This window comes from Panthera pardus, unplaced genomic scaffold, assembly GCF_024362965.1.
Source record: "Panthera pardus isolate Hobbes unplaced genomic scaffold, ASM2436296v1 HiC_scaffold_3, whole genome shotgun sequence".
Taxonomy (NCBI): domain Eukaryota; kingdom Metazoa; phylum Chordata; class Mammalia; order Carnivora; family Felidae; genus Panthera; species Panthera pardus.
The window spans coordinates 38,736,142-38,751,851 of NW_026526876.1; the positions used below are offsets into that span (position 1 = coordinate 38,736,142).

General features: G+C 51.3%; 1 pseudogene; it reads left to right on the forward strand.

Annotated features, from left to right (window-relative positions):
- Positions 1-797: 797 nt before the first annotated feature.
- Positions 798-11,721, forward strand: LOC109247469 (NADH dehydrogenase [ubiquinone] 1 alpha subcomplex subunit 3-like; annotated as a pseudogene).
- Positions 11,722-15,710: the final 3,989 nt, after the last annotated feature.

Consider the following 15,710-nt stretch of genomic DNA (forward strand, 5'->3'; position numbering starts at 1 on the left):
GTCTGCGTCAGCTAAAGCTTGTGCCTAGATAGCTGGCTTTAAGCGTGATAAAAACCGGGGCTTACGTCATTTGTTTCTGTGCGTTGAACGGTTTTCTTTGCAGAAAACAGCCATGTGCTGTGAGCGTTCATTGGAAGGGATTAGAGATATGCCCTTGTATTAATAGATTTGTTTTGTTTTCATTGATAGATTTCATTCTTTGAGAACAGTTTTAGGTTTCCAGAAATATTCAACGGCAAGTGTAGAGTTCCCACATACCTCCCTTCCCCCCACACTCAGTTTCCCCTATCATTAATATCTCGCATTACTGTGGTATGTTTGTCATAGCTGAGCCGATACTGATGCATTATTATTAACTAAAGTCCACATTTACATTAGAGATCGCTCTGAGTATCGTACGTTCCGTGAGTTTTGGCAAACGCATAGTGACCTCAATCCACCATCACAGTGTCAAACAGAATAATTTTACTGCCCTAAAATTCCCCTGTGCTGCCCCTATTATCAATAGATTGCTTGAAGGAAGATTTTAGATTTAAGTGATTCCTCCCCCCCTCCACTTTCTTCTAGAAAGTAGAGGTTATATTGTGTCCCTTCCCTCCTCACGTCCACCCCCTCTCCATTCCAGAAAGCTGGACCCAATGGTTGGTGCTGATAACCCCAGAAGAGGTGGCCAGGACATGCGAGTGCAGGGTGGCCATACATCAGGCCCCTGAGGAATTGAGGGGACGGTCACACGATCGTCTCCCAACATTGTAGTGGGACGTACTTACCCACAGTCCCAGCTCAGAAGCGCCCGGATGGACTCCATTCCCTTTGTCCACCTGCCGGCGGTCGCTTCTGGTTGGTCTGGTCGCTCTGTCTCTCTCTGTCTCAAAAATAAATAAACGTTTAAAAAAAATTAAAAAAAATTTTTCTTTAATGTTTTTATTTATTTTTGAGACAGAGCATGAGCAGGGGAGGAGCAGAGAGAGAGGGAGACACAGAATCCGAAGCCGGCTCCAGGCTCTGAGCCATCAGCACAGAGCCCGACGCAGGGCTCAAACCCACGGACTGTGAGATCGTGCCCTGAGCCGAAGTCAGACACCCAACCGACTGGGCCACCCAGGCGCCCCCGGTTGTCCTTTCTCCAGCCCCTTCAAGTCACAAATCGTTGTCACGTTAGTCACTAAACATCTAATTCTGCAAAATAGTGGAAATCATCCATCTTCCTTTTGAGGAGATTGCTCTCCAAGCTGGGGCCCAGACGTTGAGAGAGATGTGACTGGACAAAGGCCGGCCACCAGTTTCTGCTGGCTTCCGGCAGGGACTTCCGGCCCAGTGGCTGGGAGCGCCGTCATTTCTCTCAGCGGCTGCCTCCCCAGCAGCCCGTCCCCACATCCAGTGACTGGCCACAGGCCCACTGGGAGACGTCACAGGTCACCTGGCCCCTCTGTGCACTCCTGCTCCTGCCCTTCCTTTATTCAGGCATCCTTCCCTCATAAACTGCCCCGAGAAATGTCCTGCAGGCCAAACTCCCCCACAGCGTCTGCTTCCAGAGAAGCCAGCCTGAGAAGCCCTTCCAGCCTCTCCCTTTCTGCTGGCAGAAGTTTCGGACGGTCCAGGGCCAAGCAAAGTCAAGGAGCAAAGCTGCCGTCATGCTGATCCAGCCTCTGTGCTCTCCGGAACTGGGATGTATCTCAGGACAACCCCCTGGCTGGTACTTAGCATGGGTTTGCAGGGGTGAGGCTCTACCATCTCCCCATCTAGAAGAATCTCCCGTATTTGCTGATGAGACAAAGCTCAGCTTACTGCTCACTGTGGTTGGTCGTCATAAGCAGGTCACCGCCTTGCAAAGCCCAGTAGTGTCTCACAGAAGGAAAGCTAAGGTCGGGAGGTACCGAGAATAGTAAGCTTGGGACAAATCAGGCCTGGGGGGTGCTAGATTAAGATTGGGTAAGAATCGTGATACAACAGTCCAGGATTGGTGGGGGCGGCCAGGCTAGGATTTTGAGCCACGGAATCTTAGGCCACAAAGGTTGATGCTTCCCATTGGAGAGCTGGTCAGTTTTTCTGGAAGCCCCTCTACCGAATCAACTATTTGATTGGGCAAGACAATCCCAGGAGAGCAAAGAAACGCAAATGAAGGCCGTGGCCAGCCATGTCCTGTTAATGGGGATGATCAGGCATGCTTTCCCTTCTTGGCGTCCCTTCCCTCCAAGTGTGGAGGAGAGAGTTTTGGGTTACAATTAGCTCCCTCAACAAGCCAAATGCATCGCAAGCCCCAGCCCTGGGCCTCTGGCTCTACCGCTAGCTTCTCTCTGCCAAGATGTGTTTGCCACTCTTGGACTGGACTGCAGTGACCCCTCACGAGCACTTTCATCCGACCCACGGGAAGCACTCACCCTTCCTTTCCCCCAGCAAACCCTAGAAGCATGGGCCCTGCAAGCCGCACCTCTTCTCAGGCCCAACCCTTATGTCCTCCATCCAGGAGTCAGGTGCCCTGGGCTCTGAATGCCAGCGGACACATACCGAGCATTCAAAGCGGTTGGCCTCTAAGCTTAGGGTAAGAGGCAGGGGGTGTAAGGAGAGGGGCACTCGTGGCATACCAAAGCTCTCTCGAACATGCCTTTCTCACCCAGCTTCCAACCCTTCCATATCTACCCTTAGGAATCACGCCGCCATGTTGGTATCTTGGCCGAACACCTAACTCTGAAGCGAAGTATCTATTAACTCCATGCTTCAACCAGAACTCTCTCTCAATATCCTTTTTTTTTTTTTAAATTTTTTTTAATGTTTATTTATTTTTGAGACAGAGAGAGACAGAGCATGAACGGGGGAGGGGCAGAGAGAGAGGGAGACACAGAACCGGAAGCAGGCTCCAGGCTCCGAGCTGTCAGCCCAGAGCCCGACGCGGGGCTCGAACTCACGGACCGTGAGATCGTGACCTGAGCTGAAGTCGGACGCTTAACCGACTGAGCCACCCAGGCGCCCCTCTCAATATCCTTTTAATGGCATCAGGACCTCATGCCTAAATGGCATTAAACTCACACCAACATCGTTACTCTGGGTGTTCTCGAAGGACTCTCAGCCCAACGACGATAACACCTGCTCTCAGCCCTCCGTCACCCAGATGCCCGCCTTCTGAGAACCCCTGGAAGCAGGATCCAGAGGTAGATTCATAACGTCTACAATTCTGGTGGTAATATCTACCATTTAGCAAGACATTATGCTAGTCTTTTTATAAGTGTCATTTCAAATAGTCCTCATAGCAACTCTGTGAGACAGGTGTTCTTATCATTCTCATTTCACAGGAAAGGAAACAGGAAACCCAGAGAGGTTAAGTGACCTGCCCAAGATCACACAGCCAGTGATTGGGAGGTTAGGATAGGAAGCAGGCCCATGGGACTCTTGTGGACATGCTTCCTAGTGTCTATTCCCCTCTTCTTCCAGCCCCAGTGCCTGTGTTCATTTTGGGACCCATCCCCCCTCCCCGGACAGCCCTCATGGTCCTGGTGGGCATCGCCACCGGCCATAGGGGAGGAGCACGAGACCAGCAAGGTGCACTCCCCAGAATTCAATCATTGGTCCAGGAGACAGGTCTGAGGCCAGAGAATCGGCAACGCACAGGATGCAGCTATTTTCAGCGGGACTTGAACTTAACAATATCAGGTCTCACTGCTCCCGGCAGCCACCTGCCTGAGAATGTTGTCAGCACAGGAGACAGAAGCAGAGTGATGAGAAGAGGGGCGCTGGCCCCCACCAAGCTCCTGTGCCCCTGTGTTCAGCTCCCCCCCACACACACACACTGGACAGACACAGCCCACACTCTCCTTCTCCGACTAAACCCAACTGAGCAAAGTTTTCTCCTCTCAAGCACAAATGAGGAATCTTGAGGACCTAACACAGAAGCCCAGGCAAGATCTGAGAAGCTCTCCGGCTACCTCTCTGGAACAAATAAAAGCCCAACAGAAGAGGAAGTCTAACATCCAAAATGCTGCTGTGTTACCTCCGTGTTTCTCGATCTCGGCACTACTGACATTTTGGAACAGATAACTCTTTGGGGAGAAGGGGGCGCTGTCCTGTCATTGGAAGAAATTTATTTACCGTGTCCCTAGCACCTGACCACCCCCACTGCCAATCATGACCGCCATAAATGTCTCCAGACATTGCCAGCTGTCCCCTGGGGATGGAACTGCCCCCGGTTAAGAACCCCTGTGTTGGGGCGCCTGGGTGGCTCAGTCGGTTAAGTGTCGGACTCTTGAGGTCAGCTCAGGTCATGATCTTATGGTTCGAAAGTTTGAGCCCTGCATCGGGCTGCGTGCTGACAGCACAGAGCCTGCTTGGGATTCTCTCTCTCTCTCTCTCTCTCTCTCTGCCCCTTCCCCCCACTCTCTCGCTCTCAAAATAAACTTTTTTTTAAATTTTTTTTAATGTTTATTTATTTTTGAGACAGAGGGAGACAGAGCATAAACGGGGGAGGGTCACAGAGAGGAAGACACAGAATCGGAAGCAGGCTCCAGGCTCTGAGACATCAGCCCAGAGCCTGACATGGGGCTCGAACTCACGGACCTCGAGATCATGACCTGAGCCGAAGTCGGACGCTTAACCGACTGAGCCACCCAGGCGCCCCATAAATAAACTTTTTTAAAAAAATTATTAAAAAAAGAACCCCCGTGGTAACTGACCACAAAGAAGAAGAAGAACCATCCTAGATGCTCCAGCCTTAAGAGCAAGGGGAATGCACTGAGATTGGAAAGGCAGGCCACGGGGGGGCAAGAGGGGAGTGAAGATGTCTATCCCAGAGATACTTGTGGGGGCCGGGAGCTGGCGGGCGATGTAGGGGTCCCCAGCTCATGGAGTGAAGAGAAATAAATGTGGTGAGTACATGCTGAGTCAGGCAGGGTGCGGATCCAACAGGGCAGCCGGGGGGGACTTCGGTGATGGAATCATGTGCAAGGTACGGGCAGCATCCGGAGATACCAACAAGCGACAGCCAAGCATCATCAGATTGGCATCTGCTGGGAGCTGTCACCTCCCTGGTGCCTGAAGGAGCGACAGCAGGAAGAGGCCTCTGGACATGAGCGGTGGCCTGTTGCCGTGGGTAAAGGAATTCAGCCACTGCTCCCCCAGCCCATCAGACCAAATAAACATCCCAGCCTCATCCCCTGCCTACTGTCTCATCTCCTGATGACGCTTCCTGAAGCCCAAATTCAACTGGCAGCCGGAAGATAAGAGAACCCGATAGCTACAGCTCATAGAGTTTCGCTTCCCAGAGCACTGAGCAAGGTGGAAAGTGGGTCTGGGAGTAAGTGGCAGGTGCCCAGCACACACACCACGGAGAACTTTGCAGGGTTAGAAGCAATGGGTTGGGGTGGGGGGGGGGGGGCGCCTGGGTGGCCCAGTCGTTTAAGCGTCTGACTTCAGCTCAGGTCGTGATCTCATGGTTCGTGAGTTCCAGCCCCGCATCGGGCTCTGTGCTGATGGCTCAGAGCCTGGAGCCTGCTTCAGATTCTGTGTCTCCCTCTCTCTCTGTCCCTCTCCTGCTCACACTCTGTCTCTCTGTCTCTAAAATCACAAAATACAAAATACAAAGCAGCAAGACTCTTTTTACAAGGACACCTACAAAGAAAAGATTCATTTGCGGGAGTATTTGCCTATGGCAGGAGAGGAGCTACAGAATGGCAAAGGGGAATGCGGATAACAGAGAATAAACTATCACAAACAAAAGAGGGGTCTTGCGTGGACTAGAGATAACAGAACCACATGAACTAGGCATGTGATTAACTCAAATTTCTGCACAGAACGCTGAAACGGTATGGGGCGCGGGGACATAAAAGCAAAGGAGGGAGGAAGGAGGACAGGAAGGAAGCAAGCTGATCCAGGAAGGGAGCAGGTGGGTGTGAGCAGGAGCTTCCCAAGGGCGCCCCCCTCCCTGGTCCACAGGGGCCCCAGCCCAGATGGGGAAACGGTTGTTTCAGGGGGACTCTCGGCACCTTCTCCATGTTTCTCTGAAAATGGAAGACACGTCAAGAGATTGTACAACGTCCTCATTTCCCAAAATGATTCCAGAATTTTAAGGCCACTAAGCTTGACACCTTTGATTTTGGAATGAATTCAAGTCCCAAGACCCAAATCGAGCCTCGACTTTGCAACCAGCCAGGCGTAAATCAGCCAACAGATGGTGGGTGTGCATTTAGAAATGAGCCTGGTGAGCCCTGGGAGCTAGAGAGGCTCCCAAGACGAGGCCTGCCAAGCTCAGCCTCTTCTGCGAGGGGCTGAGGGACCAGGGGCCGTGTGGGTCCCACTCTTTCAGGCTGCTGGGAGTTGTGGCAGTGGGGGCGGGGGGGGGTGGCGTCTGTCTCTCAGGGCCTTCCCTAGCATCTCTTTTTGTCTGCTTCTCACCTCCAACCTTCCCAAGGAGAGAGGGTTTCAGTGGATAGCCTGGTCACCATCCAACATGGAGACTCTTGATTGGGAAGCTTCAATTGGCTCGGCCATTGTTAGCTCATCTGGGGCAAACTGGTTCTCTTGAAGCGCAGGGCTATTTTCTCTGCATGGCTGGGTGGCACCGAGGCTTTGCACCTGCCCAGAGACGCATAATAGAGACTGTGGGTCTCAGTTTCGTAAGCGTCACTGCATTCGTTGTCCTGTGCCACATGCTGGGACACCACATAACTGATGTTGCCCAGGCCGCTCCTCTGGAGGTCCGGTTAGTACAGCTGACCCTTAAACAGCACCCATATGTGCTGTGGGGGTTCACTTCCATGTGGATGCTTTTATAGTCCAGCGCCGGAAATGTGTTTTATCTTCCGTCTGATTTTCTTTTTTTTTTTTTTTTTTAAAGTTTTTATTTATTTTTGAGACAGAGAGAGATAGAGCATGAATGGGGAGGGGCAGGGAGAGAGGGAGACACAGAATCGGAAGCAGGCTCCAGGCTCTGAGCCATCAGCCCAGAGCCCGATGCAGGGCTCGAACTCACGGACCGCGAGATTGTGACCTGAGCTGAAGTCGGACGCTTAACCGACTGAGCCACCCAGGCGCCCCCCGTCTGATTTTCTTAAGAGCACTTTCTTCTTTCTAGCTGGCTTTCCTGTTGAGAACACAGTATGCAACCTATATAACAATCAAAATACGTGCTAATCATCTGTTTATGCTATCGGTTAGGCTTCCGGTCAAGAGTAGGCTATTAGCAGCAGTTAAGTTTTGGGGGAGTCAAAAGTTATAGGCAGATTTTTGACTGTATGGGAGGGAGGTGGCACCCCTAACCCCCACATTGTTCAAGGGTCATCTGTACAAGGTAAATGGAAGCCCCTGGCTCTAGGGTTCGTCCCCACCAACATGGCCACGCGCCATCACCTCCTGCCTTTGGCGCCATCCTCAGCGAGGAAGGCTCACAGGTTCCTCCTGGTCCATGCTTGGGGGCAGAGTTTAGTGGCCAGGACCTTCTACTTTGATCCCCTCTAGACTGAACCAGACTGTTCCATCTAATGTTTCTTATTAGTAAAGCTTCAGGCTTTATGGATTCCCACCCAGATACCGCCCTCTAAGCCCCCACAGGAAGAATAAGATCCAGACATCAGTGATGGTGACAGTTTTGCCCAACGATGTCCAGAATAACTTGGCCAGCAGTGACCTTCTGACTGGGTCTCTCTGGTGGGTTCAAGCATGGAAACAAAAGGCAGACCTTCCCCAGAGAGGCACGGGGCTCATGAGGCTTTCCAACCCTACCCACTGCGTCGTCCTCTTCAAGGCAAAGAAAAGGACCTCCAGAACCAGATCAAATAATAACAGTGCAAATGTCTCCTTTCGATATGGCCTTGCCCGCAGGTTTTCAACGGATGAGATTTAGAAGGTTTAGAAAGGAGCCTTCTGTTCTTATTTTGTGAGTGTTAGAGGTCACTGCAGAGCCATCCGCTGTCCTTGAAAGCAATCTCTGTTGTTCCCCCATGCCAATCTTGCGTGCTCTGGCATGAATCAGCAATGTGGATTTTACTGACTATTTCATGGAGAAAACTGAGCAGGGTCGGGGTTTACAACACTCCCTGGATAGCAAACTCTTCAGATTCCTTGTCGCCCATGTCTTCTTCCCAGTATCTGGTCAGTGGGTCCTTGGGGCTCTTTTCTGACCCTCCCCATGCAGCCCCTGGCACTGTTCAGCACCCCCACCTCCTGCTTCCTGGGCCCTTGCTTGTTTGTTTGTTTAATCTTTATTAAAGCTGGGTCTTCATGTTGATCAGTCTGACCAGGGGCGTGCCAGGGGCCCACCTTGCCCTTGGCCCTTTCTGAGGCTCTTGTCCCACAAGGAGAGAAACCTGGGACAGAGACAGCATTGATGCCTCCCTGGGAGTCCCGCCCTCCTCGTCCTTCCACGCTCTCCACCCCCACCCTCCCAATTACCTCGCTGACACTTTTCCTGCCACTCCTGACTCTTCCCATGGACCTCCCCCTTCAGTGCTCTCCTTCCTTTTGTGGAATGGGTTGGCTCCTCTCTGGGCTTCTAACCACATTCCTACCTACTTCCCTTTCCGTGACCTTGCTCAGGAAACTCCACTTACCAAGAACAGCGTTGAGACCCAGCCCTCAGGCCTTCAGAGGAGAAGCCTCTGATTGGCCAGTATTTGTCACGTGCCCACCTCTTGGCCCAATCACTGTCTCCAGGAAGATGTACGGCTAAGTTAGGGGCAGCCGGAGGCACGAGCCCACCCTGCTTGCAGGAGTGGGAGGGGCCCAGTGATTGACAGCACCCCCACGGTGCCGACAGGGCGTCAGGTGTATTTCCTCCAAAACAAAGGGGATGCTGTTAGCAGGAGAAGGTCGATGTGCACGCAAAACCAATAGTTATCCCGACTTGGGGATCCCCTTGGAAGTGGAAGTAGGCTACGGGAGAGGGGGAGGAGGGATTCCCCTTCTTACTTTGCAACAGAACATTTTGGTTACTTTAATCGCCCCATCACCCTCTCTGCTGGATTTCTACCACTTGCCATCAAAAGAATCTATACTTTCACAGCAGCATTGCAGGGGGGAAAAATACCAGTTTTCGCGCTTCTTTTTAATATCCGCTTGGCGAAAAAGTGCTTTTAAGAATTTTAAACTATTTTGGGGCGCCTGGGTGGCTCAGTCGGTTGGGCGTCCGACTTCGGCTCAGGTCACGATCTCGCGGTCCGTGAGTTCGAGCCCCGCGTCGGGCTCTGGGCTGATGGCTCAGAGCCTGGAGCCTGCTTCCAATTCTGTGTCTCCCTCTCTCTCTCTCTGCCCCTCCCCCGTTCATGCTCTGTCTCTCTCTGTCTCAAAAATTAAAAAAACGTTAAAAAAATTAAAAAAAAAGAATTTTAAACTATTTTAAAGTTTGTTTTGAAATTCCACAGCTTCCTTCTTGACACGCGTTTAAAGATGGGCTTCTGGTGGTTTATCCTCTCTTATCTTCCGCATAAAACTTTTGAATTACTTATGACTAAATACGGCTTAACTTGGTGGTTTCTCAGGAAGTAGACGGAGCGTGACAGCCTGTCAACGGGAAGATGGGCCACCTGAAGAATTCAGGTCCTCGCCTTCCTGACAAACATGTCTCGCCCCAGTTCCCACAAGAACACTTCTTGCTTCAGCTGATGACCTTGCTTCTTTAGTTTTATTTGAGCTTCAAGCACTTGTCGGAGCAAGCCTGTTTTTTTCATGGGTGGCTGCAGACCCTTTATGAAGAGGAACACTAAGCAAGAGTTAATGACAGAAAGCACTGTCAAAATCCAAGACGTGAATATAATTAAAATCACATGGTGTTCCCTGTTGGCTGCCGCGGCACACATTAAGAAAGTCTTATCTTCAAGAGTACATTTAGGACGCCCTGTCATAGAAAATTAGTTTAAAATGATAGCTCAGAAAAAGAAATGTAAAAAGCTCTCCTGCCATTTATTATTAATGTGATTTATGTTAAGTCTCTCAGCGGAATGTGAAAATGTGCCAATAAATTCGTTCAAGAAATGGTGTGAAATTAAATATTAATGAAGGGCGCAAACAAGCGCCAATTATACCACAGTGTAAGTTTGTAAACATTTCCATAGGTAATTCACACCCCATGTTCAGGTAACCCAACAGTCAAAAACAAAACAAAACAAAACAATCCTCATTAAATTTATACCGAAACCTTTGTGCATTTTCCAATTCACAAATTTAATCTTGGCCTCTGGTTTTGAAAACGGGAATAAAGCGTTGGCGCTCCCACGCGGATCCACCGATCGTGGACGGTCTTTGGGTCGCAAGGGACAGAAAGCCCAACTCACGTGGCCTCAGCGTAAAGGAGAATTTGCATGTTTAACTGAAAAGTACGAAGGAAATGTGACTTCAGGCAAGGTTTCACGCAGCAGCTCAAGGATGTCACCAAGAACCTGGCATCTTCCAGCCTCTCTCTTCCCGAGGGGGGAGGGGGGGGGCCTGTGATATCCGAGAACCTTTCCTCTCCCTCCACTTCGGGATCAGGGCTCTCACGCCCCCAGCGGTCAGGTGGCTTGACTGTTGATGGCTCACCGCTTGAGGCATTATTTCATATTAGTGAGCGCTCAGATATTCCCATCCAAATACTCCTCTGCCTCGCCCCAGGTTAGGTGGCCTCCTGACACGCGGTACAATGGCAAGTCCTCTTGCCTAAATTTGAGACCGCTGAAGGGCCAACTTAGCCCCAGGGCTCCCTGCGGGACCGGCTAAGGCCTCTGCTACAACCAGTTGGCGGTTCACCTTGTTACTCTGCAGATTCTGTGTCTCCCTCTTTCTCTGACCCTCCCCTGTTCATGCTCTCTCTCTGTCTCAAAAATAAATGTTAAAATGTTTTTAATAAAAAAAAGTAAAAATTAAAAAAATTTTGTTTTAACATTTTATTTATTTTTGAGAGAGAGAGAGAGAGAGAGAGAGAGCGCGCGCGCGCGCGCGCAGCGCGCGCGCACAAGTGGGGGAGGGGCGGAGAGCAAGGGAGACACAGAATCCGAAGCAGGCTCCAGGCTCTGAGCGGTCAGCACAGAGCCAGACAAAGGGCTCCAACTCACAAACCGGGAGATCATGACCCGAGCCTAAGTCGGACAGGAAGCAGACTTCTAAAACCAGTTTGGAGCTGGAAGGTCAGGAGCAGGAAGGCCCTGGCACTCTGGACCTGGTGCAATTGTTAAAACTTTCACTGGGGATGCCCTGGGTTGGGAAACCTTGGAAGGAAGGCACTGGTGGAGGCCAATCCCCAGGCGTTTCAGAAGTTGGAGGGAAATAGGACTGCAAGGACTGTGGGGTCACATGGCTGGAGGCTATCAATGCTTAAAGAAAGGCAATGAAAGGCTGAGGACTTAATCATCAATTTAAGGCAAAGTGTAAAAGTCTCCTTGGCAGCAAGTAGAGAGAGAGACTTTTATCTTCTGCAGCTGGAGGGCAGAAAAAGCTAAGAATCGGGTCTGGGAATTCACTAGAAGAATAATGGCGCAGCCACAGGGGAGACAAGATGGCGGATGGTTACCCTTCTCACCCACCCCTTCAGGACTTGTCGCCTTCCTCAGCGATGCCTGGGCCAAGGAGCCAGTGCTGGCCCCGGGCCTTCACCACAGGGGGCCTCACTATAATTCTGCCCCCCGCCACCAAGTACGCCATCCTGATCCACCAGGCCACACCCTACCACTACCCAGTGCCCCTCTGAAGTGATGGGAACATACCCGACACGCCCAGCCACCCCAGGACCCCCAGGACCCAAGTTTGGACAGGCTACAGAAACTGTGAGCATCTCTGTCGACAAGGAGGAGGCCTCCTCTGTGGTCCCCAATAGCAGTGTGAAAACCGACCCCAGCGGAGAAAGAGAAGAATGGAGATCCAGAGAAGATCAAATTCTCAACCGAAGACAAGTCTGTTCTACCAAGGTCATGCCCCAGTAGACAAGGATTAGGACTCAGAGACTTGGCATGGAAGCATCTGGGTCAATGCACTCAAACAGCTCGAGTCTCCGGGTTCCACTGAACCCCCTGCCCCTGAGGAAGTGCTCCACCCACCCTGTTAAGGGCTAAAGCCCCCCTCCCCCTCCCAGCTTATAGATGGTGCGGGGTCCCTGCCAGGCAGCATGGCATGCATGCCCTCGCCCGGCCCCCAGACAAAGAACACGAGTCAAGTCACAACAAAACCCAGCCTGTGAAGGGGAGGAAGAAGCCCATACCGTACCCTGGAGGCGCTACCGGAATGTCCTGCCAACAAGTCCTGGCAGGAGTCCGGAGAGTGGATCTGAGGCTGGGCCCCAAGAACGAGGGCCCCGGGGGCAGAACATAAGGTCTGATTGGAGAAGATTTTTGTTTTAAGTGTATTTTTTTTATTTATTTATTTTGAGGGAGAGAGAGAGAGAGAGAGAGAGAAAGAAAATGCAAGTGGGGGAAGGGCAGAGAGAGAAAGGGAGAAAGAGAATCCCAAGCAGGCTCCGCTCTGTCAGCGCAGAGCCCCAATGTGGGGCTCGAACTTCACGAACCATGAGATCATGCCCTGGAGATCATGAGCTGGAACCAAGAGTCAGACCCTTAACCGACTGAGCCATCCAGGGACTCCTGCTTACAGAAGATTTAATAATATGGGATCACGCTGCTGTGATACAGGATTCCGCCAGGATGGCTTGGGTGGGCCTAGACACAGCAGTGGCACAAAGTAAGTGAAGCAGAAAAGCCAGAACTGTGGTGGCAGGTGGTAGAAGGAAGGATCGAACGGCTTACAGGACAGGGCCTGCTGGGCCGGATTATCCTACAGAAGGCCTGAAGAACCCCCAGCTGGCTCTTCTCCAGAGACCCCACAGGACACGCTGACCTTCTGGAAGAAGTTCGTTGTTGACGGTTTCCTCCACTGGCCGGGGCTGCGGGTGGGAGATGCTGTTCCAGAGCAGACTCCCTGAGAGCAGCAGGGATGAGAAGAACCTATAATGACAGAGACCACGTGGTAGCACTTGACTGCTGCAAAGTGGGCACAATTCTCATGGGAGCAGCAAGGTCACAGAAGCAGCCGGAGGTCCGGACTCCCAGGGGGCCATGGAAATGGTTAAGAGCACATGATATTCCTCGAGGCAAGATACGCAGACAGACAGAAAGAGCATTGCTTGGGGCGGCTGGGTGGCTCGGTTGGTTGGGCCTCTGACTCTTGATTTCGGCTCAGGTCACGTTCCCAGGGTCACAGGAAAGAGCTCCACGTTGGGCTCTGCGCTGGGCATGAAGCTTGAGATTCTCTCTCCCTCTCTCTGCCCCTCCCCCGCTTGCATGCGCGCTCTCTCTCTTTCTGTCTCTCTAAAAAACAAAAGAAAGAAAAAAGAACATTGCTTATTTAAAAACGATCAGCCACCCCAATAAAAAGTCATGATCCCTTGCCAGCTCCCAGCCTAAGGTAAGACCTAGAACCTACTGAATAAAGAAGGCCTTATATCACCTGGCAAACGTATAGGGTGAGGTTTCCCCACGCTTTTCCATAGGAAGAAATTGGGTACTTGAGAATCATACATGGGAAAGGGGACTACACAGACATTTTGGAAACTGTTGGACCCAAAGTCCAAGTGGACATTATTGCCCAGGCACCCGAAATGTCATCGTGGCCCCTTCCCAAAGGGAGAGCATGAAGGTCAGGTAGTAAGCGTAGTCCAAGTTCATGACCTGCTTTACAGTGGGTCCCCCAGGTCCACAGAACCACCTAGCAGTCATTTTTCTGGCCTCTCCATATATAATTGGGATAGATGGAGCTGATTTGGATCCTCGTCCTATGGGGTAAGGGCCACAAGGATGAGGCAGGAGAAGGGGAAGCTTCTGGAACTGCCTCCCACCCCAGCCAACCAATAATCCTGTCTCTTCGGGGCAATGGCAGAAATGAGTGCTGTCCTTAAAGGACAACCTCGTCATTTCTCCCATTCAGTCCCTCAGTCTGACCCTCTGCCATCCACCGCCATGGGATCCGCACCTCCCGCTTTGGCCGCATCTATAGCCACCTTGGGATGGAGGGATTGGGCTCACAACCAGCTAGCTGGTGGGAGAAGAAAAAGACAACGTTTGGTTCACGGATCAGTTGGCTGGGCATGTGGGGGAAAGCCACAAAGGACTACAGCTGCCCTATAGTCTTCTCAGGGGCGGTCCTGGAACTGTAGGCAGGAGAAAACTGTCCCCCGTGGGCAGAGCTTCAGGTCCTACATCTGGTCATCTGCTTTGTGCACAAAGAGAAATGGCCTGAATTGGGGATGTGCGTGGATTTGCGGGGGAGTGGTAAATAGTTTGGCTGGTCAGTCAGGGACCTAGGAGTAGCATTCGAAGATTAGGAAAAAGGCGGTCTGGAGAAAGGCGTGTGGACAGACTCCTGGGAGGAGGCACAAGGTGTGAACATTTTCTATCACTCGTTAATGTGATCACTGAGCCCCGCATGGGGGCTGGGGTTGAAGCCAATCCCTCTCGGGCCAGAGAGAAGGGATAAAGGGCAGAGGGGGACAGAAACAGTAGATGCCTACTACCATGACAGATTTGTTTGGGGAACAAGTCGCCAAGAAAAATGTGCCTAGATTCTTCTAGGACAGAGCGGAGAGATCATCGCGTCCAAGCTCTCACCAAAAAGGTAATTAACCAGCCTCCGCTTGAACACTTTCAGACAGCACGTTCGTTACCTCTCCCGGGAACCTGCTTCTCTTGAGGACGTTTGTGGTTTTGCCTTACGTGGCCAGTTGGGGTTTTCCTCTTCCTGTCCGCCAAGGAGGTGCGCCCCCTCCCCCTCTGTAGGTCCCATGCCCAGCAAGGACCTACAAGAAAGTATTTGGGTAAAATGGAGAGAAGTGAAAGATACTTTGTTAGCAGAAAAACTCCACGAAGTCGCCTGCAAGAAGTGACCCATTTTAGCCAGAGAAAGAATTGTTTCACTGGTCAGTGTTTCACTCAGAGGGAACTAAAACCCTCTCCCTCAAACACAAACCACCTCTGCTTCCATGGAGAGAAAACCCAGAAAGAACCATTTGACTAAGGGCCTGGAATGTAGCACATGGGATAAAATGGCCCCAGGACTAGCTGTTTGGGGGAGGGGTGTGGGGGGGGGGTAGGGGACGGAGGAGAGAATAAGGACAAACCAGAGAGGGAGCTTTCAGATGTCTGCTGGTCTGAGCTCAACAAAAAATAGGGTGAAATTGGGGCGCCTGGGTGACTCGGTCGGTTAAACGTCCGACTTTGGCTCAGGTCGTGATCTCGCGGTCCGTGAGTTCGAGCCCCGCATCAGGCTCTGTGCTGACAGCTCAGAGCCTGGAGCCTGTTTCAGATTCTGTGTCTCCCTCTCTCTCTGCTCCTCCCCTGTTCATGCTCTGTCTCTCTCTGTCTCAAAAATAAATAAACATTAAAAAAAAAATAAAAAAAAAATAGGGTGAAATTTTCTGTACCATTCTTGAGGCTCAGACTCAAGGATTGGTTGTCTAATGGTAAGGGTTTACTTTTAAATTTGAAGGGTTATTCTTTCCTTTAGCTTAAACTGGTACTAATTCTTTCTCTCTCTCTCTCTTTTTTTAAGTTTATTTTTTTATTTTGAGAGAGAGAGAGAGAGAGTGCAAGCGGGGAAGAGGCAGAGAGAGAGGAGAGAGCGAGAATCCCAAGCAGGTTCCTCACCGTCAGCGCGGGGCCGGATGCGGGGCTCGAACCCACAAACCGTGAGATGGTGACTTGAGCCAAAATCAAGAGGACTGGCACTATTTCTGAGTATAACCAATGTCTCTTGATAGGGCCAGTTTAGGAGGA